This window comes from Gopherus flavomarginatus, chromosome 5 (genome assembly GCF_025201925.1).
Source record: "Gopherus flavomarginatus isolate rGopFla2 chromosome 5, rGopFla2.mat.asm, whole genome shotgun sequence".
In the NCBI taxonomy this organism is placed as follows: domain Eukaryota; kingdom Metazoa; phylum Chordata; order Testudines; family Testudinidae; genus Gopherus; species Gopherus flavomarginatus.
Window position 1 is genome coordinate 136142548 of NC_066621.1, and position 12397 is coordinate 136154944.

General features: G+C 40.9%; 1 protein-coding gene across 5 annotated transcripts in view; it reads left to right on the forward strand.

The window, feature by feature from the left end:
* Nucleotides 1–12397, forward strand: part of EML1 (EMAP like 1) — a 230324-nt gene that overhangs the window by 66156 nt on the left and 151771 nt on the right. Inside the window, exon 1 of one of the 5 annotated variants that reach the window (XM_050954125.1) lies at nucleotides 6970–7066. The exons of the other annotated variants lie outside the window; for them this stretch is intronic. The gene's annotated coding sequence lies outside the window, so the exon portion shown is untranslated. Of the gene's footprint in view, nucleotides 1–6969; nucleotides 7067–12397 lie in introns of those variants that run through there. 5 annotated transcript variants of the gene reach the window in all.

A 12397-nucleotide genomic window follows, 5' to 3' on the forward strand; every position in this document is an offset into this window, starting at 1 on the left:
AGTTTATCCCAAATTTGTACCTGATCTCTTATCTGAAATTCATGTTAGAGTTTTTATGAAATGCTGATTTTGCAAAGGATGCCATGACTGTAATTAAAACTAGGTTTGCTTTTATATCAAAAGTATAACTGCTAGCAATAATGTCTTAAACCCTAAATTTTTCTAAAGTGGTAGACTAAGTGGCAAGATACCTTAACCACTATATTGAGTTTTTATTTTTTATTTATGTAAATCAAGACAATAATAGTGAAATAGAAAGAAAACACAGTGGATCACTTGCCAGTGAGATTTTTGCCATCTAATAGCTCTATGTGGCCATGTTGGTAGTAACTGGTAAAGTCACAGAAACGTTGTTAGTTTCAGGGGAGAAAATAAATTAGCTTGGGCCTTGGTTCATGTGATTGTGGTCATCTTCAGTTGTTTGTTTCAATTTATATCCATCTTTAGTGCTTTTATATGCAGAAAACCAGTTGTTGTGGCACAGATGGGACGTGGAGTTTTTATAGCATGTTGTGGGGGCAGAAAGAAAAACATTGAGAACCCCTGGTCTATTCACCTTGTGGTTACTGGTTCAAATCTATCAAAGGTTGGTAGTGACAGAAAGTAGTCTCTGTTACTTTCCAGAAATGAATCAGGTCTTAATTCAGTTCTCTGTGGACAGATGTACACATCACATTACCCTCTTTACTATGCTCAAATGCATAACTGGCACTGCTTGATGCTTTTATTGTTAGTCTTAGCAGAAGTAAACGATTGAATAGGACATAGATACTAAACTGTCTCAGGGCTGGTCTACACTATGGGGGAAAATTGATCTCAGATACGCAACTTCAGCTACGTGAATAATGTAGCGGAAGTCGAAGTATCTAAGATCGAATTACTCACCGTCCTCATGGCGCGGGATCGATGTCCACGGCTCCCCATGTCGACTCTGCAACTCTGTTCGGGTTGGTGGAGTTCCGGAATCGATATAAGCGCGTTTGGGGATCGATATATTGTGTCTAGATGAGACGCGATATATCGATCCCCGAGCAATCGATTGCTACCTGCCGATACGGCGGGTAGTGAAGACGTAGCCTCACTTCTTATCCCTAGACCCATTTCTTCCAGGAGTACATTTTGAGTTCACATGGAGAAGCTTGCAATGTTTGTATTAACTTTATAGATCAGTGGCTAGAGCTGCTAATCTTGTATCTTCAGTGAGCGTTAATTTCATACCTGATAATAAAAGATGTTAATGGATGAAATGTCATTGTAACAGGTTCTCTGTCATGCCCCTCTTCCAGAGCCCCCTGGTTGTCCCAATAAAGTGCAGAGGCTTTCAGTTATGCAGCAGCCATGGCTTTATTTATACATACACAGTCCGCCCACCACCAGTGTTGAGCTATATACAAGGCTTACAGGGTTAGTGCCCTCTTTTCCTGCAGTCAGCCTGCAGCTGGGAGTCTGACCTTTCCCTGGCTGGCTTTTCTTCTGGCTCCCAGCCCTTATAACTGCTGGCTTGTCAGGCCTGCAGGTGGAGGCAAGTCCCAGGCCAGGCATCAGGTCTGTTTCACCATCCCCAATCTATTTCCCTTGATTGGAGCTGGCTGAGCAGGGGTAATTAGGTGCTTTTGCACCAGCAGCCTGCTACAGTCATCCTTTTCTTTGGTATTTACCTTTCATCTGCCCTATTGCCCTTTAAATAAGGCCATTAACTGAAAGCAACAGAGAATCTATCTTTTGATGCCTCAGTGTTTGTACCACAGAATTTTGAGGATGTGTGGAATATCAGAGAATTTTTAATCAAACATTTATGCTCACTTAGTGAAATTCACTGCAGTGTGGAGAGCCAAACAAAGCCCTTGTGCATCACATATCTACCATGTTGAGGGCTTAATGGGGTGAAAGCAGTGCAGAGGGCCTTGTATGTACACTGAACTGGGGATTCTACTTACAGACATTACCTAGTTTTCTTCCAAAGTAATACTGTATTAAGTGTGGCCTGATAAAACACTATCTAGGTTTAATTTCAGGAGCAGACTTCTTTCCCCCCCATTTTTTGCTGCACATAACAGTTTATTTTTTGAGGTCACAGACCACTTTGTAATTGCTGATTGATTCACAGAAGAACTGGAGAAAGTTTTTAAAATAGCATCTATGGACTATTATAAATGATACAATGTCCCTCCCCCCCAAAAAAGCATTCATAAACCCATAATATTATACATTTGTTAATGTGGTAAATGTCCGTGGAAAAGCAATTAAAAAATTAATCATGGTTAATCGCACTGTTAAACAATAACAGAATACCATTTATTTAAATATTTTTGGATGTTTTCTACATTTCAAATATATTGATTTCAATTACAACACAGAATACAAAGTGTATAGTTCTCACTTTATATTTATTTTTTATTATAAATATTTGCACTGTAAAAAACAAAAGAAATAGTATTTTACAATTCCCCCATTACAAGTACTGTAGTGCAATCTCTTTATCATGAAAGTTGAACTTACAAACATAGAATTATATACAAAAATAATGACATGAAAAAACAAAACAGTGTAAAACTGTAGAGCCTATAAGTCCACCCAGTCATACTTCTTGTTCAGCCAATCGCTCAGACAAACAAGTGTGTTCGCATTTACAGGAGATAATGCTGCCCACGTCTTGTTTACAATGTCACCTGAAAGTCAGAATAGGTGTTTGTATGACAGTGTTGTAGCTGGCATCACAAGATATTTACATGCCAGATGTGCTAAAGATTCATATGTCCCTTCATGCTTCAACCACCATTCCAGAGGACATATGTCCAAGCTGATGACAGGCTCTGCTCAATAATGTTCCAAAGCTGTATGCACTGACAAATGTTCATTTTCATCATCTGAGTCAGATTTCACCAGCAGAAGATTAGTTTTCTTGTTTTGCTAGTTCAGGTTCTGTAGTTTCTGCATCAGAGTGTTGCTCTTTTAAGACTTCTGAAAGTATGCTGCACACCTAGTGCCTCTCAGATTTTGGAATGCACTTCAGATTCTTAAACCTTGGGCCGAGTGCTGTATCTTTAGAAATTTCACATTGGTAACTTCTTTGCATCAAATCTGCAATGAAAGTATTCCTAGAACAATATGTGCTGGATCATCAGACGAGACTGATATAACATGAAATATATGGTAGAATATGGGTAAAACAGAGCAGGAGACATACAATTCTCCCCCAAGGAATTCAGTCACAAATTTAATTAACGCATTATTTTTTCAGCGAGTGTCATCAGTATGGAAGCATGTCCTCTGGAATGGTATGCCCCTTCATGCTTTGGCCACGAATGTTTAGAATATCTGGCACGTAAATACCTTGCAACACCAGGTACAAAAGTGGCATGCGAATGCCTCTTTTCACTTTCAGGTGATATAAATAAGAAGCGGACAACGTTATCTTCCCTAAATGTAAACAAACTTGTTTTTCTTAGCGATTGGCTGAACAAGAAGTCGGACTTAATCAACTTGAACACTCCAAAGTTTTACATTGTTTTGTTTTTGAGTGCAGTTATGAAAAAAAAATCTACATTTGTAAGTTGCACTTTCATGATAAAGAGAATGCACTATAGTACTTGTGTCAAGTGAATTGAAAAATACTATTTCTTTTATCATTTTTACAGTGCAAACATTTGTAATAAAAATAATATAAAGTGAGCACTGTACACTTTGTATTCTGTGTTGTAATTAAAATCAATATATTTGAAAATTTATAAAAACATCCAAAAATATTTAATAAATTTCAATTGGTATTCTATTGTTTAACAGTGTGATTAAAGCTGTGATTAATCGAGATTAACTTTTTTGAGTTAATCACGTGAGTTAACTGCGATTAATCGACAGCCCTAATATATATAGTGTTAATTCCATTTTGTTACAATTTAATTAAAACAGAAGTTATTTTAATCCATGTTTTAGCACTGTATTACCTAAGAAAATACAGTGTCCGGATAATGGACAATTCTGCAATAATAGACCACCATAATTAGGATATCTGTGTCACTGTGGATAATGTGAAGTGAAACCATCAGTATCAAGTATTGTATCATAAATAAAACAACAGTCAGAACTGTAAATTAAAGCATTGGGCTTTCACTAGGAAATCATGTTTTATCTGATCATCAAAGAGTTGTTTAAAAATTAGGATACTTTACAGTGCTGATAAGATGTGCTTTAATTTCTAATTAAGTATATCAAAATTCATTTTTGTACTAAAGTCTAAACTACATGCAGATCATTTAAAATGGATTTAAAATTTCTTTAGATGTAAATTATTAAACGATTAAGTCAAATAATTTTATATTATAAAGTCTTAATAAGTTTTATTTTGATTTTTTCTCCTGGAAGTTTAAGGTGAAATATGTCAAGTTGATGTTGCAATTGCTTTTCTGTCACTGGGAACTTTGGTAGGCCATAGTGGAAAGTTTTTACTTTTCATATTTATGGGTGTAGCATAAGGTTGGGGTGAATAAATAGGGAAGTTGTCTATAATATTTATAATCTATTTAGAGTTATTTGCAATGTCAGTAGAAGCAACTGGAAGTTCATAGAAGGGGACAAACTTTGACTCAGTCAGCCTGTCCATCCTCCATGAAACTAAATCTAAAATGCTCATCCATTACATGATTAAAATGCGGAAGTAGCTCCCTGGGGATATTTAGGAAGATGTGGTGGGGATAATGATATGTTAGCATGGTTTCACTGAATAAGTTATTTGGAAAGTAATTAAGTGAGATTGCCCACACTCCATTACTTTCAATGAGTGAAATCTGACATGGTCCATCATTTTCTTGTCTTCCCTTGAAATGACCTATGATTGAATAAATATAATCTGCTTGTACTAAAATTTGTATCAGAAATCTCTAGTAATTGCCTTATGGAGTTTTAAATCTGAAATAAACATCTGGTGTTAATGTACAATTTGCATTAATTAACAGTATAGCTACTATGGCTGCTTGGAAAATTATGTAAATCTCTTGTGGGCAAGAGGGAAATCAAATATTTTTTATTTTTAATTATACCTTTATAATCTGGCAGCATACACTCTTGCATATTGTGCATGCCATCTTACACTTAATAATGTTAAAGCTGCCTGAGCATCATATTATGCATTTGAAATATTGTCTCCAGCATTCTCTAGAGCCAAGTTCTCAGAAGCTTCGATTTCTAAAATTGGAGCTAAAGCTTGCATGGGTGAAAATAGGCACATTTCCAGATGCAGATGGAACAGAGATGTTTATGATCATTATACCTAGAGCACAAAAAAATCAAAACAATTTCAAGAATATTTTTGTAAAATTCTTGTATTTTACCTGAATTTGAAAAATTTCAATCAGCCTAATTTTGCCAAACCACACTGAAAAAACTTGAAATCTCCAGCTGTAATTTTTAACAGGGATTAGATGACAGAAGCATGAGCAGTAAGAAGTCAAGACTGGAAATTACCTGAGGCTGTAGGAGGTTCTGCTGCTCCTTTCAAGAGCATTATTGGAAGCATATTGTTTTTACAAACAGCAAGCAAAACTACAGTTTTAAAACTTTAGAAATGTGATAGAGTCACACTTAGTTTTTGCTAAATATAGTAGTATTACCCCTCCACCCCCAGAAAATGGTTTAAACTATATAGGCCTATTATAAGCTAAGTACACAAAGTATACTTGATTTTATTTTGTTAGTTGTCATTCACATTAAATTATTTATATTTTTATATTCTTTATGTTAAGCACTATATTTGTAAAAATAATAAAAATCCTCTTAATGAGACCCTTCTAGCCCCTACAGTAGTCTGGTATGTGGTTTTGTGGTTCCTTTTATATCTTTAATGAGAGATGAGGAGAGACGACCAATCTTTTTATGTAAATTATACATTTTGTGGTATTGCAAATATGGATTTTTGAGGCTCCATTGTATATTTTTCTTGGGAATGACCATTAATAATGTTAACAAGTCAATTAAGGACTCAGGGTTGCACGTGAACAGCAGTTTTATAGTTTTATCAAAATTATTTTTTAATAATCCCACTGTAGATATTGAAGATGGAAAATTCATGATGAAAAATTTATTAGCTCTGGATTCCTTTAGAGCAAAGACCAGTGGGTTACACTGAATTAAGTTGCATTCCTGCAACATGTAGTTCGTGGACACATGGCTGCACTTGTGCCTTGCTCCAGTAACTTTAATGTCCAGAGCAGTCGGCCTGCCTGCTGCCCATTGCAGGATTGAGACCTTATTTTATAGCTCGTTACTATCACTGTTTCTAAGGCTGTATAAAGAACATCAGAAAGTTATTTCTATTCTTGCAATAGGGTTGATTGCCATAAATGATAATTGAGTATGCTTTTACTTCACTTTATATGTCAAGGAAATGTCTAAAAGAATGTAAAATATATAACATTATTAGAAGAAAACTTTCTCAGGTTTCTTTCAATAAATTGCATATCTTTTTGATGTTAGGAAAAATAGGTTAAAAACATGAGATTGCTTTCTCATTTCCTTTAATAGCACATATTTTCAGCTGAATATGTCAAATGTTATGTGCAAATATGACATGTGACTAAATGTTCAGTTATGGATTTAAAAGATATGTCCATAGTTCATGTTACTCATGTGCTTTATAATTACAATTCAGTAATTTGTATTAAAAGTAGAAGAAGAAAGTTTAATTCATCTCTAGGCTCTCACAAGGATATTGTGGTATTGCGACTGTGCCTTTAAGAACTGAGCTTCCCAGATAGTCTGGGAAGGGCAGTATGAAGATCCAATTATGCACAGCCAGTTGGAACAGACCACAGAATAAGGCAGATTTCCTGCAAGCTCCTTAAGCACTGAGTGATATCTGAACAGCACAGATAAATATTTACATTTAATTGCTTTGTATTGTGTTCATGGCTTTAAGAATATTTTAAATGCTTAATGATAGCCTGTTTTATCTGACTATCAGCTCCAGTATGGCTTGCCACTAGTGAAGCAGCAGCTATGACAGATGGAATGGGAATGCCAGAGTGAACTGGAATGAGTGAATAACTGCCCATCCCCTATCTGTAATTTCTGGGTAAGGACTAGAACTATGGCTAACAACCACTTTCTTCAAGGGATAGGCTTAGAATTAAGGATGAGATTCATTCATGTTGAAGGAGTGTGAGGGAGTACATTCCACTGACCCTATTTCAGGTTTTTTGCAGGGCAAAGCTGGGAAAAGAAAAATTGTTGTTTGCACATAGCTTTGACTGGTTTGGTAAAGTTTGCACTATCTCTGTTTAACACACATTTGGGTAAAAATCAGTTTATAATTTTTGTAAAGCATTTTGAGGATGAAAAACACCATAGAAGAGAGTTCCAGCAGCGGGCATGACTGCGGTAGGTCCACCGGACCCGCGGGGGGCGGCGAAATGCCCGTCCGCCTAGTGCGTCAGAAACCCTGGCGCCGCTCCTGGTGACCAGCAAGGCCGGTGCAACCATTTAGGAGAACTAGGCGGTTGCCTAGGGCGCCAAAATTTCAGGGCGCCAAAAAGCGGCGCCCCTCCAACATTTTTTAAATGATTGCAGCCGCTGCTGCTGGAGAGGTAGTCTGAGCTGCCCGCGGCAGCAGCTGCCTGCAGCCGGCAGCCCAGGGCGCCCCCGGGGTCAGGGCGCCGCCGCGGCAGCCCGGCAGCCCAGGGCACCCCCGGGGTCAGGGCGCCGCCGCGGCAGCCCGGCAGCCCAGGGCACCCCCGGGGTCAGGGCGCCGCCGCGGCAGCCTGGCAGCCCAGGGCGCCCCTGGGGTCAGGGCGCCGCCGCGGCAGCCCGGCAGCCCAGGGCGCCCCCTGGGTCAGGGCGCCGCCGTGGCAGCCCGGCAGCCCACGGTGCCCCCTGGGTCAGGGAGCCGCTGCGGCAGCCTGGCAGCCCAGGGCGCCTCCGGGGTCAGCACGCCGCCGTGGCAGCCCAGAGGTTCGCGCTGACGGCGGCTGCGCTGACCCAGGGGAATCCCTGAGCTGCAGGCAGAGGCTCAGAATCCCTCTCCCTCCTAGAGCAGGGGCTCCAGCCTCTGCAATTTTTCTCGTTGCCGGCGGGGGCGCCGGCGGCTGGGCAGAGCTGTGCAGCTCTGCTTAGGGCACGTGGCAGGGGCCCTGCGACAGCAGCGCAACACCAGGGCTTCGCTTCTGGAGGAAAGCGGCGGCTGCCCCCTGGCTCAGCCTCCACGTCAGCCCCAGCGAGGGGCACGGAGAAGAAAAGAGCCTCAGCGGTGGTCTGGTGGAGCGGAGGAAGAAAGAGGACCCCAATGCTCATGCATTGGGCAAGGTAAGCAAGTGCCTCCCCACAGGTCGGCCTCAGGTGCCTGTGCTCCTGCCCCCTTGGTCCTTGTCTGGTCCCTGCTCCTGCTCCCCTTGTGCCTGGACGGCTGGAGAGAACTGAGCTGCCTCAGTGCCCCCAGGCACCCCCCTGACCCCATCCCCCCCACAGCCCTGACCCCCAGCTCCGAGCCCAGTCCCTCTGAGCTGGAAACCCCCTGACCCCATCCCCCCAACAGCCCTGACCCCCAGCTCTGAGCCCAGCCCCTCTGAGCTGGACACCTCCCTGACCCTATCTCCCCACATCCCTGAGCCCAGCTCCTGTGAGCTGGGCACCCCTGAACCCAGAGCCCAGCTCCCCACCCAGCTGTGGGCAACAACAGCACCAGGCAACAACAGCCCATTGGTACCAACTATCACAATCACCCAGCAACTGCCCATTATGTAATTGCAAATGTATACATACCATTACAGCTTTTAATGTTTTTAAATAGTGTATTTAGTTTATTTTCAAATTATTACAAATTAATTTTTGGATGTATTTCACTAGTTATTTTTTACATTTCCTAATACATGTTACTATAGTATTGCAAATGTTTTATGGAAGAGGCCCCCGATTTTGCTTTGCCCAAGGCTCCCTGAGTCCTCTGGGTGGCCCTGTCTGAGTTTTAAGCCCTGCTGCTGTGTTTTGCCTGCAACAGGCAGGCCTAAGCCTGTGAGTGACCCCCATAGCAGCTGCCTGAAGAAGTGCTTGGGGGAATCATGCAGAAGGAGCATGATATTTGTTTGAGTTCTCTCCTCATGGAGGCTGTGCTCCACTTGGTGCAGGACAGCAGTCTCAGCAGGACTCTAGGCCCGGCACCTTGCCTCAGTTTGTAGACTTGTAGTGCACCCATCACCGGGCTCAGTCTGGCACCGCTACCCCTTACCAGTTTCCAAGAAGCAGTCAAAAAAGTTGGATGGACTGGTTAGGTTAGTTGTCATGCTGTTGCTTGGCCAGTGTAGAGACCACTGAATGCATAGTATTCCTCTATGATGTTCTGTCCTGAGCAAAATTGGCATGTTATGAGGTAGTGCCTGTGAGGGACAGGTGTCTGTTTATGTATCCAGTCATCATGTCTTAGGTCTTCTGGGGGCGGGGGAGCTTTTCCATCCTGCTTTCATTGGTGACATCTGTGATGCTCTGGTAGACATCTTTGAAGACAATACTCTGACAGGATCATCTGGCAATACATCACGAATTGATGCAAAGGCTCTTACAAAAGCCATTTCTAGTTTCAAGTTTCTTGTTTCTCTTGTTTTGTGGTATGACATATTGTTTGAGATCAACATAACTAGCAAACAACTTCAGGCAAAAGAATTTGATATATGTGATGCCATTAATCAACTTGGAGAAACCAAGAAGTTTCTTGTGGGCCGCAGAAGTGACGCAGCCTTTGAAAAAACATTGGTAGATGCAGGTGAACTTGCAGAGCAGTTGGATATACCGGCACTTTTTGAACCAGATCCAATCCGTATTAGAAAGAAGAGGAAGCAGTTCACATATGAAGCAGATGACGAACCTATTTATGATCCGAAAGAAAAATTCAAAGTGAGCTTTTACTTTGCAGTCATTGACACAGCAATACATTCGGTTGAAGAAAGATTCACATTGATGCAGCAAATTAATTCAGTATTTGGCTTCATATATGATGTTTACAGTTTGCAAAATAAAACACCAAAGCAAATTATGGAACATTGCTTGAATCTGGAGAAAGCTTTGCAACATGGTGAATCCAAAGATATTGATGCCTTTGACTTGTGCAGTGAATTGCAAGCTATTGCAAGATGAGTCCAAAGGAGTTCATCACCGCAAGATGTATTGAACTTCATATGGGAAAATAAGCTGACAGATAGTGTCCCTAACACAGTTATTGCTCTTCGCATCCTCTTGACTCTCCCAGTTTCTGTGGCCAGTGCTGAGCGAAGCTTCTCGAAGCTCAAGTTGATAGAAACATATATGGGAACATCAATGTTGCAACAAAGACTTGTTTGGCTATTTACTTTGTAAATAGAACATGACATTGCTCACAGCATTGACTTGGAGGAACTTGTTTCTAAATTTGCTAAACTTAAAGCGCGGAAACATAAATTCTAAATTATAACATGTTACTCTGTGACTGTGTATTGTGTATAATGTATGTGCTTTTTGGGGGCGGGGGGGGGGCGCAAGATGGAAGTTTCGCCTAGGGCGCAAAATAACCTTGCACTGGCCCTAGTGACCAGATGTCCTGATTTTATAGGGACAGTCCCGATTTTTGGGTCTTTTTCTTACATAGGCTCCTATTACCTCCCACCCCCGTCATGATTTTTCACATTTGCTATCTGGTCACCCTAACTGGAAGGAAGAGGAAAGAAACAACTTTTGGCTACTACAGTCTTGATTTAGATTTGAATTTGGTACATAAAGGTAGAAGGTTCCCTTATATTGTAAATATCCTCAACAATTCAGTATTAGACTGACTCCATAGCTCAGTTATTAGGGAAAGACTATTTTCATAGTCTACTAAAGGTAGAAGTGTGGTTCAGCAGTAACCAATTCCATAGATGAGATGTGACTGTTCTGCTCTTGCAAGTTCTAACCTGGGCTTCTCTAGCTGAAGCATCTGATTGAATACAGCTGACATAGTGAGTGAGGAGAGCGATATAGCTGGGTCATAGCCCATTTTGGTATTTAAAGGTGAAGACCTGCTTCTTGAAGTGGATCCTGTTTTTGTCTCCAAAATCTATTGAGCTTCAGGGGACTCAGCACGTGAGGATCCTAAGCAGGAGAAAGCACCTGTCTAGTCTAATCCTGTAGCACCTAAATGAGTGGAGTGAATAAAGCCAGCTAAATTGGCCTCATTGACTCCTTCAATGCTTTGTCATATTTGACAGATAAATCCAGAAAGAACCTCTTTGGCTGCTAAACTGCCAATCCAGGCAATTATGGCTCAGAAGGTGGTGGGGGTATGTGTATATAGAGTGAGATGGATGTACATTAGTTTCCCCCCCCCTTATTATATTTATTTTTGTATTAATTTTAATTTTTAAAATAAATGCTTACCCTCAGGAGCTTTTGGTGTTTGCTGAACTTGGCAACTTCATCTTTAACTTGAATCTCTAGGCATGTTCAGTATGAAGTCTTTGAAGTAGCTGAGGCCTGGTGGAAGCTGCTCTCAAGAGGAGGGGTGGGGAAGGACAATAAAATACACACTTTTATCACTTTTTTCTCTGCAGAGTGGTTTGAGCCATGCAGCTATTTCAAAGACTTCGCACAAAACACCATTTGACGTTGACTATATGCCAGTTTCAGCAGATACCAAAGGTCTTAGAGTCCTAAAGAAGCTGGGTTCTCAAGTGGTTTCATTTTAAGTGAGTTACAGTCAACAGAAAAATAGAACCGTTACAGAATTTGTCAAGTCTTAAAACTTTAACAACTCCAGTTTTAGAAGTGGAATGCCACACTCCAGAGAGAGGCAATATGGTCTAATGCAGGAGTCAGCAACCTTTCAGAAGTGCTGTGCCAAGTCTTCATTTATTATTTATTAAGGTTTTGCGTGCCAGTAATACTTTTAAACGTTTTTAGAAGGTCTCTTTCTATAACTCTACAATATATAACTAAACTATTGTTGTATGTAAAGTAAATAAGGTTTTTAAAATGTTTAAGAAGCTTCATTTAAAATTAAATTAACATGGAGAGCCCCCAGGACCGGTGGCCAGGACCTGTGCAGTGTGAGTGCCACTGAAAATTGGCTTGCGTGCCGCTTTTGGCACGTGTGCCATAGGTTACCTACCCCTGGTCTAATGAATTGAACACTGAGTCTAGGAGGCAGAAACTTCAGAATGCTCATCCTGACTGTTTTGCCTTGGGCAGGTTACTTAGGCTGTTTCTGTTTAGCTTTTCCCTCTGCAAAATGGCATAATGTTACCTACATCACATGGGTGTTGTAGAGATTAATTAAATATATGCAAAGTGCAGTACGTTGTAAAAATTCAATATAATTTACTACTCCATGTTACAGTCTGCTGCTTGAGGCTCATGACTTTTGAGGTCATGTTTTACCATTTCATCTGAGGTGCGTGTCTGTCTCAGC